General features: G+C 36.0%; 1 pseudogene; it reads right to left on the minus strand.

Annotated features, from left to right (window-relative positions):
- Window positions 1-747: 747 nt before the first annotated feature.
- LOC127561412 (putative olfactory receptor 2W6) overlaps window positions 748-14,693 on the minus strand; it is a 33,936-nt pseudogene continuing 19,990 nt past the window's right edge.

The raw sequence follows: 14,693 nt of genomic DNA on the forward strand, positions 1-14,693 counted from the left end.
CGTTAGGTTCTGGCGTTTTTTAGAGAGTACCCTCTGTTTTAGGCTTTAATTTCTCTGCCAGTTTACTGCTCTGTAATCAAGGCAGAGCAGTTAGCCTATAGCAGAGTCGTCTCTATAACTTCTCTAGCCATAGAGATCACCCCCGCCCCTGGTCTGCTCAGGACGCTAGTCTCTCGCTGCCTGTGCTAGTCTGTTCCTGGCGCCTCAGGACAAACCTTTCCTCACGATCTTCCAGATTGACTTTGGCTGGTAACTTGTAGTGCTTCTAATCTTCATGACTTTAAGCAGTGAAGAGTTATTTTTGAAGCTGGATTAAATAGTTGATTATGAGGGGAATGAAAGGAGCTTAGAAAGTCCTGTGTGCCTTCTCTGCCATCTTGGTTCTGCACCTGGAAGTCTATATGCTCTCTTAAAGGTGTGACTCTTAAAAGTGGAGAGGTGTGAACTCTAATAAGTACTAAGTTCTTAAGTGCACTAGAGAACTGTTAAGTTCCATGCTAAGTAGATAATTATTGTCTCTATCAATTCCACTCTCTTAGTACCTTGTAAGAATCATAATAGCCACTGTTCTAAATGACAAATAGCAACAATTGTTAAGCAGTTACATAAATGTATAATGAACAATTTGAGTTTATGAATGAACAGCACTTTAGTGCCCTAATACCAGATGAAACATCTTTTATTCTTAAAATCAGATACCTAAAGGCCTAGTGATTTCCTGCCACACCCCTTACTTCATCCATAGGGTCAGTGTAGACTTGGGCCATTCCCCAGGACTTTTCTCATTGCTCCTTTAATTTCTTTGTTTCTCAGAGTATATATGAAAGGGTTTAAGGTAGGGGTCACCAGACAATAGAAAAGTGTAAAGAATTTGCCTTGGTCCTGGTTGGCCACATTGCCTGGCTGCATGTACATGTAGATAACAATCATGTGTAAGGAACACGTATTGAATGCTTTCTTTCTCCCAGATGCTGACTTGATATTATGCACGTAGCAATGTAGCAATGTAGTGCAGTAGCAATGTAGGAGACCAGGATCATGGTGAGGGGCACCAAAACAATAGAGAAGGCCAGGCCTTCTACTCAACTAGTGTTGGCACAGGAAATTAGGATCAAAGCTGGCATCTCACATACAAAGTGATTGATATGATGTTGACCACACTGCTCAAGTGACAAATTGAGTGGAGACATCAGAATTGAATTGGCAGTCCTACTAAGCCAAGCAAAGGTAGCCAGCTGTAAACACAGCTGGGGGTGCATGATGACCATATAGTGGAGGGGTTTGCAAACTGCTACAAAACTGTCATAGGCCATGACAGCAAGGAGAATGCATTCAATACCTCTCACTGAGAGAAAGGTAAAAAGTTGAACCACACAGTCTATGTATGTGATGGTTTTTCTGGGATCCCTAAAGATTTACTAACATCTGGAGAATACTGCTGTTTGTGTAGCAAAGATCCAAAAGAGACAAATTACTAAGGAAAAGGCACATGGGAGTGTGAAGTCAGGTGTTTAGGAGGGAGAGTAGGATGATGATTGAGTTTCCTGTGATTGCAAGAAAAAAATAAAAAATTAGATTGACAAAAAAGAGAATTATCTCAAGCACTGGTCAGTCAGAGAAATCTACTAGGATAAAATATTCTTCAGAGGTATCATAGACTGTTTCTATCATCCTTGATTTCATGTTACATACACAAAAAGCCAAATTATTTTGGTGCTATTTGCATATAAAATTTCTTTGCATCTATTACTGAAGCAGCCTCCATGTGGTCTGAACTTTGGCTTGTCTTCACATAGTTAGAATGAATGGATTTGTAGCATGTCAACAATATTCTCTTACACCTCATTGTTGATGAGTTTGCCAACTAGTTTGTTAAGTGGTTTGGAGTAACCTGTGACCATGTAATAAAATGTATAATGGTTTATACTTTGACATATACTTTATAAGATATTTTCCTCACATAAACCTTATACAGAATTTTTAGGTATCCAAATTGAGACTTACATAAGTTATGTGACTTGTCCACATGTGGCTATAATTCCAATCTAAATTTTTAAATTCCTAATAGAGTACATTTTACTCTAAATCCTATTGCTAACTGACCTATAAGAAGAGTTTACCTCTAGTCTCATAATTACAATTCTAAACAAAATAATTGACCATGGAGTGGAAAACACAGTGCAAAAGCTACTTCTGCAGTCAATCAAAAGCAAGAAGCCAAAAGGGAAAACCTATTTGTACAAAGTAATCAACTATATCAGAAACTATTAAAGGATAAGTGAAATTCTCCTTCAATAGAATCTAATTCTCTGAGAAGAAATCAATTATCAATACAGTTGACCCTAATTATTCAGGCTAACCAAAGGAAGCAGAGGCATGAATAATCCAAAATATTAGACCATCTAGAAATTTGTATTAAATATTATAATGCATTTACCCCAACTCCCTGACTCTGAGCTAGATTAGCATGAATTATGAACTTTTACCTCCTCTGGTTTTATAAGGTATTACTATTTATCTCTTTTGCTTCTTCCTCTGTGATTATATCTCTTTTCCCCTTCCATTATTTGATTTTTCTTATTTTTTCTTTTTTTTATTTGTTTTTTTTTTTTTAAATAACTTTTTATTGATAGAACTCATGCCAGGGTAATTTTTTACAGCATTATCCCTTGCATTCACTTCTGTTCCGATTTTTCCCCTCCCTTCCTCCACCCCTTCCCCCAGATGGCAAGCAGTCCTTTACATGTTGGATGGGTTGCAGTATATCCTAGATACAATATATGTGTGCAGAGCCAAACAGTTTTCTTGTTGCACAGGGAGAATTGAATTCAGAAGGTATAAATAACCCGGGAAGAAAAACAAAAATGCAAGCAGTTTATATTCATTTCCAGTATTCTTTCTCTGGGTGTAGCTGCTTCTGTCCATCTTTGATCAATTAAGGCTCTCTTTATCGAAGAGATCCACTTCCATCAGAATACATCCTCAAACAGTATCATTGTTGAGGTATATAATGATCTCCTGGTTCTGCTCATTTCACTCAGCATCAGTTCATGTAAGTCTCACCAGTCCTCTCTGTATTCATCCTGCTGGTCATTCCATACAGAACAATAATATTCCATAACATTCATATACCACAATTTACTCAACCATTCTCCAATTGATGGACATCCTTTCATTTTCCAGTTTCTAGCCACTACAAATAGGGTTGCCACAAACATTTTTGCACATACAGGTCCCTTTCCTTTCTTTAGTTTCTCTTTGGGGTATAAGCCCAGTAGAAACACTGCTGGAACAAAGGGTATGCACAGTTTGATAACTTTTTGAGCATAGTTCCAAATTGCTCTCCAGAATGGCTGGATGTGTTCACAATTCCACCAACAATGTATCAGTGTCCCTGTTTTCCCACATCCCCTCCAACATTCCCCATTATCTTTCCCTGTCATTCTAGCCAATCTGACAGGTGTGTAGTGGTATCTCAGAGTTGTCTTAATTTGCATTTCTCTGATTAATAATGATTTGGAGCATATTTTCATATGGCTATAAATAGTTTCAATTTCTTCATCTGAGAATTGTCTTTTCATATCCTTTGACCATTTATCAATTGGAGAATGGTTTGATTTCTTATAGATTAGAGTCAATTCTCTATATATTTTGGAAATGAGGCCTTTATCAGAACCTTTGATTGTAAAAATGTTTTCCCAGTTTATTGTTTCCCTTCTAATCTTGTTTGCATTTGTTTTATTTGTACAAAAACTTTTCAATTTGATATAATCAAAGTTTTCTATGTTGTGGTCAATAGTGATCTCTAGTTCTTCTTTGGTCATAAATTCCTCCCTCTTCCACAGGTCTGAGAGGTAAACTATCCTATGCTCTTCCAATTTATTTATCATCTCATTCTTTATGCCTAGGTCATGAACCCATTTTGACCTTATCTTGGTGTACGGTGTTAAGTGTGGGTCAATGCCTAGTTTCTGCCATACTGATTTCCAATTTTCCCAGCAATTTTTGTCAAATAATGCATTCTTATCCCAGAAACTGGTATCTTTGGGTTTGTCAAACACTATATTATTAAAGTTATTGGCTGTTTTGTCCTTTGAACCTAACCTATTCCATTGATCAACTAGTCTATTTCTTAGCCAATACCAGATGGTTTTAGTAACTGCTGCTTTATAATATAATTTTAGATCTGGTACAGCTAGGCCACCTTCATTTGATTTTTTTTTCCATTAATTCCCTTGAAATTCTTGACCTTTTGTTTTTCCATATGAACTTTGTTGTTATTTTTTCTAGGTCATCAAAGTAGTTTTTTGGGAGTCTGATTGGTATAGCGCTAAATAAATAGATTAGTTTAGGTAGTATTGTCATCTTTAGTATATTTGCTCACCCAATCCAAGAGCATTTAATATTTTTCCAGTTGGTTAGATCAGACTTAATTTGTGTGGAAAGTGTTTTGTAGTTTTGCTCATAAAGTTTCTGATTTTCCCTTGGCAGATAGATTCCTAAATATTTTATACAATCAGTAGTTACTTAAATGGAATTTCTTTTTGTAACTCTAACTGTTGGGTTTTGTTAGTGATATATAAGAATGCTGATGACTTATGTGGGTTTATTTTATATCCTGCAACTTTGCTGAAGGTGTAGATTGTTTCTAATAACTTTTTGGTAGAATCTCTGGGGTTCTCTAAGTATACCATCATATCATCAGCAAAGAGTGATAATTTGGTTTCCTCATTGCCTATTCTTATTCCTTTAATCTCTTTCTCAACTCTTATTGCCAAAGCTAGGATTGCTAATACAATATTAAATAGTAACGGTGATAGTGGGCAACCTTGTTTCACTCCTGATCTTACTGGGAATGGTTGCAGTTTGTCCCCGTTACATATAATGCTTACTGCTGGTTTTAAATAGATGCTTACTGATTATTTTAAGGAAAAGTCCATTTATTCCTATACTCTCAAGAGTTTTTAATAGGAATGGATGTTGGATTTTATCAAATGCTTTTTCTGCATCTATTGAGATGATCATATGGTTTTTGTTAATTTGATTATTAATATGGCCAATTATATTGATAGTTTTCCTAATATTAAACCAGCCCTGCATTCCTGGTATAAATCCTACTTGATCATGATGTATTATCCTGGGGATGATTTTCTGTAGTCTTTTTGCTAATATCTTATTTAATATTTTAGCATCAAGATTCATTAGGGAGATTGGTCTATAATTTTCTTTCTCTGTTTTCAACCTACTTGGTTTAGGTATCAGTACCATGTCTGTGTCATAAAAGGAGTTTGGTAGGATTCCTTCATTCCCTATTTTTTCAAATAGTTTATAAAGTATTGGGACTAATTGTTCTTTGGATGTTTGGTAGAATTCACATGTAAATCCATCTGGTCCCAGGGATTTTTTTTTAGGGAGTGGATTAATAGCTTGTTCTATTTCTTTTTCTGAAATGGGACTATTTAAGCAATTTACTTCCTCCTCTGATAATCTGGGAAGCCTATATTTTTGCAGGTAGTCATCCATTTCGCTTAGGTTATCAAATTTATTGGCATAAAGTTGGGCAAAGTAACCCCTTATTATTTCTTTAATTTCCTCTTCATCAGTGGTAAGTTCTCCTTTTTCATTTTTAAGACTGCCAATTTGATTTCCCTCTCTCCTTTTTCTAATCAGATTTACCAAAGGTTTATCAATTTTATTGGTTTTTTCATAAAACCAACTCTTAGTTTTATTTATTAGTTCAATAGTTTTTTTTTACTTTCTATATTATTAATTTCTCCTTTAAATTTTAGAATTTTAAGTTTAGTAATTGATTGGGGGGGGGGGGAGTTAATTTGGTCTTTTTCTAACTTTTTAAGTTCCAGGCCCAATTCATTGATCTTCTCTTTTTCTATTTTATTCAAGTAAGCCTCTAAGGATATAAACTTTCCCCTTATTACCGCTTTGGCTGCATCCCATAAATTTTGATATGATGTCTCATTGTTGTCATTATCTTGAGTGAAATTATTAATTGTGTCTATAATTTGCTGTTTCACCCAATCATTCTTTAAGATGAGATTATTTAGTTGCCAATTACTTTTTGGTCTATTTACACCTAACTTTTTATTGAATGTAGTTTTTATTGCATTGTGGTCTGAAAAGAAAGCATTTACTATTTCTGCCTTCCTGCATTTAATTTTGAGGTCTTTATGTCCTAATATATGGTCAATTTTTGTGTAGGTTCCATGAACTGCTGAGAAGAAAGTATACTCCTTTCTGTCATCATTCAGTTTTCTCCAGAGATCTATCATACCTAATTTTTCTAATATTCTATTTACCTCTTTAATTTCTTTCTTATTTGTTTTGTGATTTGATTTATCTAAATCTGAAAGTGCAAGATTGAGATCTCCCACTATTATAGTTTTGCTGTCTATTTCTTCTCGCAACTCTTTTAACTTCTCCTTTAGGAAGTTAGATGCTATACCACTTGGTGCATATATGTTTAATACTGATATTGCTTCATTGTCTATAGTACCCTTTAGCAAGATATAGTTTCCTTACTTATTTCTTTTAATTAGATCAATCTTTGCTTTTGCTTGATCTGAGATAAGGATGGCTACCCCTGCTTTTCTGACTTCACCTGAAGCATAATAGATTCTGCTCCAGCCTTTTACCTTTACTCTGTATGTATCTCCCTGTTTTAAATGTGTTTCTTGTAAACAACAGATTGTAGGGTTCTGACTTTTGATCCCGTCTGCCAACTGCCTCCTCTTTATGGGAGAATTCATCCCATTCATATTTGCGGTTAAAATAACCAATTCTCCATTTTCTGCCATCCTAATATTCCCAGATTATACTTTTCTTTTTCTTGCCCTCCTTCCCTTCTTCCCTATTGGTCCCACTAATGTCGCGCAGCTCTCCCTCTTTAGTATCCCTCCCTCCTCCCTTTGAATCCCTTCCCCTTTCTTGTACCCTTCCCTTATTACTCTTTTTCCTTCTCCTTTTTCCTCTTCCACTTTTTAATGAAGTGAGAGAAGAATCTGTGTAAAACAAATATGTCAATTGTTTGCTCTTTGAGCCAACTCTGATGAGAGTAGGATTCACACAATGTTCCTCCCCCTCTCTAAGTTCCCTCATATATGATAGGTTTCCTTTGCCTCATTGTTGCATGTAGTTTCCCTCTTTTTATCTCCCTTCTTCCCTTTTTCTGACGCTATCCCCTTTCCATTTCTACTTCCCTTTTTTATGTTATATCGGTAAAATGAAATTATACATATGGTTTTTATGTATATTCACAACAGAAATACAGTTCTCAAGAGTTCCTTTTACCTTTTTCTACTTCTCTTGATTCCTGTTGTTGAAGATCAAATTTTTTGTTTAAGTCTGGTTTTTTCCTTAGAAACAGATGGAATTCCTCTATTTCATTAAATGTCCATCTTCTTCCGTGGAAAAAAATACTCAGCTTAGCTGGATAGTTTATTCTTGGCTGCATTCCAAGTTCTTTTGCCTTTCGGAACATCTGATTCCAGGCCCTTCGATCCTTTAATGTTGAGGCAGCCAGATCTTGTGTGACCCTTATTGGTGCATCTCGGTATTTGAACTGTTTTTTCCTGGCTGCTTGTAAAATTTTTTCTTTAGTCTGGAAATTCTGAAGTTTGGCTACAATATTCCTCGGAGTCTTTATTTTAGGGTCTTTTTCAGAAGGTGTTCGATAAATTCTTTCAATGCCTATTTTCCCTTCCGGTTCTATTACTTCTGGGCAGTTCTCTTTGATGATTTCCTGTAAAATAATATCTAGGCTCTTTTTTTCATCATAATTTTCTGGTAGTCCGATGCTCCTCAGGTTATCTCTCCTAGATCTATTTTCCAGGTCTGTTGTTTTTCCCAGTAAATATTTGACATTTTTTTCCAATCTTTCATTTTTTTGGTTTTGCTTGACTGATTCTTATGTCTCAATGAATCAGTCATTTCTATTTGTTCAGTTCTAATTTTTAGTGAGTTATTTTCTTCGTTAGCTTTTTTTTTTACTTCTTTTTGTATATGTCCAATTGAGTTGTTTTGCTCTATGGAATTTTTTTCCATTTCACTAATTTTTTTTTTTTTCCTTAGTGAGTCATTTTCTTTTTCCAATTCGCAAACTCTGTTTTTTTTTTTTTTTTTACCTTTTCCAATTCACATTTCAGGAAGTTGTTTTCTTTTTCCACTTTATCAAATTTTTCTTTTAGTGAGTTATGTGCCTTTTTTGTACTCTCTTGCATAGCTTCTCTTTCCTTTCCCCGTTTTTCTTCTAGCTCTCTTTTAAGGTTTTTAATAGTCTCTTCTAGGAGAGCCTTTTGTATTGGAGACCAACAATCGTCTGGAGACTGTCTGCTATTAGTCTCTTCAGGGTTGAAAAGCTGTTCTCTTTCTGTGTAGAAACTATCAATCGTTCTTTTGATTTTTTTACTCATTTTGTTAAAGCCTGTAAGGTCTGCCTTCAGAGTCAGGAGGTTACTAGCTTCCTCTGCAGAGCAGTGAAAGGTATATGGACGGGGTAGCTGTCCAGCCAGCCAGCTACAAAAAGCAGCGAGGTACTGGAGTGCTCTGGGAAAGCGTTCCCCACCCGAAAGTAACTCAGGCCTGCAGGGCCCGGCTGGGAAAGTGCCTTTCAAAGAACCTCAGCTGTGTGAGATAACGACTGCCCTGGGGCTAGACACTTAGCAGTGAGAGTTTCACTGCCCCAAGCCCAACCCTGCCCTGGGGCTATGGGTATTAGCAGCTGAGCAGTGAATGGATTTGCAGGGACCGGAAGTGTCTGCCCGGGAAGCGCAGTCAGCTGGGGAGGTTCTATTGCCCCAGGCCGAACCCCCCACACTGCCGATTAGAGGCTGCCCAGGCCGAGCCCCCTACTCTGCAGATCAGAGGCTGCCCAAGCTGTGCCCCACTGTCGTGCAGATTAGTAACTGCCCCCACAAAAGCCCTGAACAGCTGGATGTGGCCACAGGGTTGCGGTAAAGTCTGCTTGAGTCACTTCCGGGTTTGAGGGGTTAGAGCCAGATCTCGTTAGGTTTTGGCGTTTTTTAGAGGACCCTCTGTTTTAGGCTTTAATTTCTCTGCCAGTTTACTGCTTTGTAATCAAGGCAGAGCAGTTAGCCTATAGCAGAGTCGTCTCTATAACTTCTCTAGCCATAGAGATCACCCCTGCCCCTGGTCTGCTCAGGACACTAGCCTCTCACTGCCTGTGCTAGTCTGTTCCTGGCCCCTCAGGACAAACCTTTCCTGGCGAGCTTCCGGATCGGCTGGTAAGTTGTAGTGCTTCTTATCTTCATGAATTTAAGCAATGAAGAGTTATTTTTGAGGCTGCATTAAATAGTTGGTTATGAGGGTAATGAGAGGAGCTTTGATTTTTCTAATTGATATTTTAACATATCTTTAAAAAATATTTTTCTTTTTCTAATTACATATAAAAACAATTTTAAATTTTTATTTTTTTTAGTTTTGAATTCCAAATTCTATTCTTTCCTCATTAAAAAGGCAAACAATTTGATGTTGTTTATATATTTGCAGTCATGCAAAACATATTTCCATATTATTCTTGTTTATAATTTTTCTTTATCATAAGATTCAGGTAAGCTATCACTATCACCAAGTGACTTTCTGAATTGTGAGTGGTTGGTTATTCTTATCTCAAAGACTTAGACCAGACCCAAATATTCTTCTCTTTTTTCTTACTACCAGGAACTCAGTTATGGAAATGGCCACAAACAATAGATCCAATCTTTTTCCTTCCCTCTTGCTTGAAAAAGAACTGAAAGAAACCCTGTCATTCACAAGAAAAGAAATTGGGAACTCTAATCGAAAGATGTTTATTTCTGACAAATAACTAGCAAAATCCCAACTCTTACTTTCATAATTGCAGTGATGCAGAATCTTCATGCTTATATATACTATGCTTAATCAAAAACTGACTGCCATCGTTAAAATCATCAAAACATTTTATTACATAATCCAATCCATTCTCCAACTCATTCAATCCTCCTACATTTATCCAATTACAGTATGTCTAAGGTACAGACACTGGTAGATCAGCTCTGTATGTTGTTCAACTCTTCATTTAAATGATTTATACTATTAGCATACTTAAACTGAATTCTTTCCCATGGTTAGTTAAGGGCTGGTGAAAGTATTTATGAATATAGGCATTACGCTTTTTTTGTTTTTTTATTTCTGAACCATATTTTCCAACTTATTGTTCATTGTCTTCTCTCTGCCCATTTTTGCCTTCTTATCACCAATCATTATAATATAAATCAATTTTCCTTGGATATCTTTTCCAGTTTTTTACAGGATTAATGTGCCTATCTTCTGCAACAGAGATTGATGTGTAAGCTAAAGTTATCTTCAGATTTTTTTTTTAACCAATGTTCATAGTGAGCACTTACAATAAACGATGACATATGTTTCCTGATACCTATAAATGCATCATAAAAGCAACTCCCTTATAGACAGAGAGCATGGTATAGTGAAAAACTTGCTGGAGAAGAAGTCAGAGGATCAAGATTCAAATCCAACTTCTATCATTGACTACTTGTTTCAATTTTGGCAACTCATCTGACTAACCTCATTTTCCTCAACTCTAAAAGAACAGACTTTTAGCAAATGACTGCTGAGATCCTTTCTTAGTAATTTGATAGGAATTGTGAATTCATTTTTTGCTTCTCCAATAAGGAATTGGGATAGATACATTTGTACATACATACATACATAATTTAGCTTAAAGTTCTTCTGTCTTTAGTTTCATTTATGATAAGAATTTAAGTAATATATTTTAAGATCCTCTAGTAGAACATCAATTAGATAAAGCTATTACCTTTAGAGAACCAAGAATTATTTACTTTGAGAATTGTTGGGTGCTAGCTGACAAAAATACATGTAAGTCTCTGCAGGCATTTCTGAAATCATCCTGCTGACCATTTTTTACAGAACAATAATATTCCATAATATTCATATACCACAATTTATTCAGCCATTCTCCAATTGAGGGGCATCCACTCAGCTTCCAGTTTCTGGCCACTACAAAAAGGGCTGCCACAAACATTCTTGCACATACAGTTCCCTTTCCTTTCTTTAAGATCTCTTTCAGATAGAGGCCCAGTAGTAACACTGCTGGATCAAAGGGTATGCGCAGTTTGATATTATATTTATTTTCTTTGAGATTTCTAGACCTTTTGTTCCTCCAGATGAATCTTGTCTACTAGATGTCTATTAGGTTTAATATACTAGGCTAGATAAAAGATTCTTTAAATTCAAAAGTCAATAGCATTGCTTTCAAAAAACGTGTTCTACTAGAATAATATGTGCAATATTTCCAGATGAATAATTTAAAAAAAAATACCAAAATGGTCAATACCTTCAGAATTGCCATTGATTAAAAGATTTATGTTCAAATCCTCCCTCTATTACTATGTGACCTTGATAAAGTTTATTTTACCTTCCTAGGCCACAAATTTCTTTAAAATGAAGAGGTTGGAAGAGATTGCCTTTAAATTCCCTTCCATTTCAAAGGGACTTGTATGTGCCAAAATGTTTGTGGCAGCCCTGTTTGTAGTGGCTAGAAACTGGAAATTGAATGGATGCCCATCAATTGGTGAATGGTTGGGCAAATTGTGGTATATGAATGTTATGGAATATTATTGTTCTGTAAGAAATGACCAGCAGGATGAATACAGAGAGGCTTGGAGAGACTTACATGAACTGATGCTAAGTGAAATGAGCAGAACCAGGAGATTGTTATATACTTCAACAATGATACTGTATGAAGATGTGTTCTGATGGAAGTAAATTTCTTTGACAAAGAGCTCTAACTCAGTTTCAATTGCTCAATGATGGATAGAAGCAGCTACATCCAAAGAAAGAATACTGGGAAATGAATGTAAACTATTTCCATTTTTATTTTTCTTCCCAGGTTATTTTTTACCTTCTGAATCCAATTCTCCCTGTGCCACAAGAGAACTGTTCGGTTGTGCATACATATATTGTATCTAGGATATACTGCAACATATTTAACATATATAGGACTGCTTGCCATCTAGGGGAGGGGGTGGAGGAGGGGAAAAATCAGAACAGAAGTTAGTGCAAGGGATAATGTTGTAAAAAAATTACCCTGGCATGGGTTCTGTCAATAAAAAGTTATTATAAAATAAATTTTAAAAAAATTTCCCATAGGTTAACACAAATAATTATTTTAACCATGTTTATGTGGTCTAACAATGGATCTCCCAGTTTCTATCTTCCTTTATTTTTATAAAATGTTATATTTATATAAATCCATAATGTTGTTGTGCCACAGTTCCCTTTTATTGTGCTGACTCAGTTTCCCTAAATTGTCCTACCTCAGTTTCCCTGAATTATTTTGCTCAATCCTGCAACACCACCTTCCCATCTTAATCATGATGATCCAGATAAAGAGAAAACCTTCTATCTTAGACATCATCAGAATATTGGGTGCCTCTCTCTATCCCAACTTATCAGAATGTCCGGTGCCTCCCCCCACCCTGTCAGAACCAGGTTGATAGTTCATTTCCACTCTCAGTGCTCTGTCTCTGCCCCTAGCTTGGTTTACCTTTGTAGCTGAGCCATGTGTGTATATATACTTTCTGGGAAGCATACATTAGGGGCTGGATCCTTTGGCCATCACCCCTGGGGACATCAGCCCAATCTCTCCCTTTCAAATAAAATATTAAAAACTCTCTAATTTCTATCTTGCCTCAGTTTCATCAGCTTTACATTTTGGAAGCTTCCCACTGAGATATTAGAAAATGAGAGCAGGACTAGAGATTAGAGACCTTTGGGTCTCTGCCTTGGGCCTGGAGCAGTTGAGGATCTGGGTTCTTGGCCTAGAGAGGCTGGCCCTCTGGATTTATCTAGAGTCTCCAGGGAAGAGAGCAGTTTTCAGCCACAATCATGCCTGATAGTGGACACCTCCATTTCGGCCACAAGAGAGTAAGTCTGGATGTCATAGGACATAATCTGATCTGTTTACTTGTTCTGTCTTTCTATGCCAGCATCTGGATTCTCAGAATAATAAAATGCCAAGCATTAAATTCTGAGAATGGTATCATTCCAGAACGCTGGATGATACCCTCTGTTTTGGGTGTCTATTAAGACACATCTGGTCTGATCTGATTCTGAGCATCTTTTGGGGCACTATCCAATTATATGTGTTAAATGTTTTGTTTAATGTTGTAATTGTGCAGTCTATGTCTGTGTGATTCATGTTCAGTGGTCTGTGTGACTTATCTGTCTGTTTTATTGGTTAAAGAGTTCTGCTAAAGGTTTAAGAACAATGAATAAGAATTGGTTATTTCATCCAACAGGATGATTTCAGAAAGGCCTAGAGACACTTACACGAACTGATGCTGAGTGAAACAAGCAGGGCCAGGAGATCATTATATACTTCAACAACAATACTATATGATGATCCATTCTGATGGACCTAGCCATCTTCAGCAATGAGATGAACCAAATCAGTTCCAATGGAGCAGTAATGAACTGAACTAGCTACATCCAGCAAAAGAACTCTTGGCGATGACTAAGAACCATTACATTGAATTCCCAATCCCTATATTTTTGCCTGCCTGCATTTTGGATTTCCTACACAGGCTAATTGTACAGTATTTCAGAGTCCAATTCTTTTTATACAGCAAAATAACGGTTTGGTCATGTATACTTATTTTGTATTTAATTTCTACTTTAATATATTTAACATCTACTGGTCATCCTGCCACCTAGGAGAGGGGGTGGGAGGAATGAGGGGAAAAATTGGAACAAAAGGTTTGGCAATTGTCAATGCTGTAAAATTACCCATGCATATAACTTGTAAATAAAAAGCTATTAAAATTAAAAAAAAAAAAGAATTGGTTATTTCAATGTTGCAACTGTGCTTAGTAAAACATTTGCTTATGATTTTAAACTTTTTAACCTGTTGTACTAATTTGTAAGTAAAGGAACAAAAAAGCTTGGCTATTTTAAAACTGGCAGACAGTTTTTCCTTGGAGCAAGTTTTCAAAGCCTGCTAGAATAAAGGGCAATAAAACCTTATCTGATTGAAACTCAGGTAAGAAAAAAAACATTTGATTAAGAATTTTAGGATGATTCTGAAATAGTGGGAAATAATTTTGCTATTGCCTTTGCATGCTAGATTTGTTTATTTTGAGTATAAGATCTTGGAATTTGTTTGAATACTGAAATCTTTATTACTAAAGAGAAAAAGGAAAAAAACTTGGCTATTTTAAGAATAGCAGAAAAGTTTTTTCCCTCAAAAAACAGCCTGCTAGTTAGAGTGGGGGGGAAAAAAGCAATAAAATTCAAGCTTAACCTGAGCTAGGAATAAAATCTAGAGATAAGAGGCTAATTGCTGTCAGAAGAACACTCAGGCAGGAAAAAAAAAAAAAAAAACAACACTTGTATTTAGTTTGGTTCAGAGTATGTTACCTTCTGAAATATATTGGGCAATTTTTCAACATTATAAGTTATGCTTTAAATCCAGCTCTGCTGGACATATGGGTTTTATGGAATCATTTAGCAATTCACTGTATTGTGAATCTTAAGTTTTGAAGGAAAAGAGAATGAAGACAATTTAGGAGAGACAAGAAGGAAAATTTGCATGTGGAAAAGAGGTTAGGTGGGGTAGGAAGAAATGGGATATTTTGTCTTCAAAGATTAAACTCAACCTCCTC

This window comes from Antechinus flavipes, chromosome 4, assembly GCF_016432865.1.
Source record: "Antechinus flavipes isolate AdamAnt ecotype Samford, QLD, Australia chromosome 4, AdamAnt_v2, whole genome shotgun sequence".
NCBI lineage: Eukaryota > Metazoa > Chordata > Mammalia > Dasyuromorphia > Dasyuridae > Antechinus > Antechinus flavipes.